Here is a 2,419-nt window from a genome sequence, read left to right as displayed (position 1 = left end):
ATGAATTGCGATTTTCATTAGTTTAATCATTTCTTAATCATGTTTAGCCTTAGATTAGTCATAGATTTTATGTTTAATTGCTTAAACTCCATGATTAGTGAGTAATTCATATCTAGGGTTAGGGTGAAAGTATGAATTAGGGTTTTAAATAGGTGTTGATGTGATTGTGATGAATGGAGAGGTATATGCATTGATCTTGGTGTTTTGAGACCTTAGGATAGATATTGATCACATTTATACTTTGGTATTTTGATTTCAAACGTTCTTAAATCGGATTTTGAACTCTTTTATCATCCCCAAGAATCAACTTAATTTCATACCAAGATATTGGATGGAAATTAAGGGGATCCTTCATTAGGGGTTTTCCAAACTTATCGAATCTCTTAATCAATTAACTAAAGACCATTCGAGAGAGGATTTAGTTGATAGATTAAGATTACTCTTGAGGACCATTCGAGAGAGGACTCGAGTATTTAGAGGAGAACTAAACCTTGCATAATCGTCTTGTTCGTTCCACAATCGCATTAACAATCATATCCGTTCTTATTCATACTAGTAACCTTAACTCTAGTGTCTTTTATTTGATATTTAAACTCGTATATTTGCTTGTTCTTGTTATTAGTTAGTCTTAATTGTTACCAAAATCTTTCAAACCCCCAAAACTTCTTCAATTAGGTAGTCTAGACTTGTAGACTTTAATCAATCCCTTTTCCCTGTGGATCGACCCTTGACTTGCCCTTACTATTCTCTTAGTAATTGCTTGTTAGGACTATAAATATTGTTTGGAAAGCGGTTCTTAGTGCCTTAACGACACACTAAAAACCTCTTATCAAAATGGCGCCGTTGCCGGGGAAATTGTGCTATTGATTGAAGTATATTTTAGTTTAGTTTGCTTAGTTGATTTTTCTTTTATTTTCTTTTTAACTGTGGTTGTTATTTGCTAATCCTCTGCTTAGCTTTGTTGTGTTACATGAGAAGAAGAACTCACGGTTCACCCACATTGCCTCTAGATCTTGAAATCGACCGTACGTTGCGAAAGCTTCGGAAGAATTTGGGAAATCTGACTTTGGGTTCCGAGCCTTCTTCACCAATCTCAAGTACATCAAGTGAAGTTGAATCAGAAATGGGTGAAGAAAATCCACAACTGTTTAGGGATTTCGGAAATCCGGGTTCCTATGTTCTTCAAGGTGGAATTCGACTCCCTACCACCACTACAAATTTCAGCATTCACCCTCAGTATACTCGGATGGTGAAAGCAGAGCAGTTTTGTGGGGGTCAGATGAAGATCCTCTAGACCATCTCGACAGGTTTCTTGAGATCTGTGCCATGATAACAACTAATGATGTCTCTCCTGACTACATCAAGATGCACCTGTTCCGGTCCTCTCTTACCGGAAAAGCAAAGTCATGGCTCAAGAGCTTGCCTGCTAATTCCCTCACTACATGGGAAGAAGTCACGATGGCATTCTTGAAGAAATACTTCCCGGAGTGGAAGACTGCGGACATAAGGAGGAAGATCTCCTCATTTGAGCAAGAGAACGATGAGACACTTGCCGAAGCTTGGGAGCGGTTCAAGGAGATGATCCGTTCATGCCCACACCATGAGTTCAACAAGAATCTACTCATGCGATTCTTCTATGATGGTCTTGATCCGATTTCACGGGCCAATCTTGATGCTGGAGCGGGAGGTCAACTATCTAAGATCCCGCAAGAACAACTTGAGTCCACAATTGAGGAGGTGATCAAGAACTACTCATGGGGTGGAAGACGAAGAGGTGCTCAACCTAAGAAGAGCGGAAAGTTTGAAATTGACCCCATGGATCAAATTCAAGCTAAGATGGACCAACTCGATAAGAAGCTCTCCAAGATCAATCTTGCATCGTCTACTCCTTCACAGGTAAACTCTTTTTCTTGTGATATTTGTGGTGGTACTAACCATGATACTTCTTATTGTGGAGGTACCCATTCGGAGCATGTGGCGGCAATCAATTCAAGAGGAGATGGATATCAGGGAATCAAGGGTATAGGAACAATCAACAAGGAGGTTGGAGACAACCTCAACAAAATACACCCAAGGATTCAACCAACCTCAACAAGGATGGAATCAACCTCAACAAGGGTACAACCAAGCTCACAACCAAGGGTTTGCGCAAGGGTATAACCAAAACCAAAACTATAACCAAGGTGGTTCCTCCTCACAAGGGTCCAACACATACCAAGCTCCACATCAAAGGACCAACAACCCAAAACCTCCCTCCAATCCTCCCTATTCCCAAACAAAATCCCGAACCTACACCATCTTCCGATCCAACCTCTCTCCAAATTCTCCAACAACTCCAATCCATGAACCAAATTCTCCAAAACCATGAGCAAAGGTTTCAAGAGCTACAAGCCCACAACAAAATGCTTGAAACCCAAAT

The 2,419-nt window shown here is 40.4% G+C and overlaps 1 non-coding gene across 1 annotated transcript; it reads right to left on the bottom strand.

Moving 5' to 3' along the window:
* Nucleotides 1-1,500: 1,500 nt before the first annotated feature.
* LOC125493874 (small nucleolar RNA R71) lies at nt 1,501-1,607 on the bottom strand. Its single transcript, XR_007270201.1, has one exon. It is a non-coding gene; the product is annotated as a small nucleolar RNA R71 (small nucleolar RNA).
* Nucleotides 1,608-2,419: the final 812 nt, after the last annotated feature.

Source organism: Beta vulgaris, chromosome 9 (assembly GCF_026745355.1).
Source record: "Beta vulgaris subsp. vulgaris cultivar EL10 chromosome 9, EL10.2, whole genome shotgun sequence".
NCBI classification, from domain to species: domain Eukaryota; kingdom Viridiplantae; phylum Streptophyta; class Magnoliopsida; order Caryophyllales; family Amaranthaceae; genus Beta; species Beta vulgaris.
The sequence above is the reverse complement of the archived record's forward strand: the minus strand, read 5'-3'. Positions and strand labels throughout refer to the sequence as shown.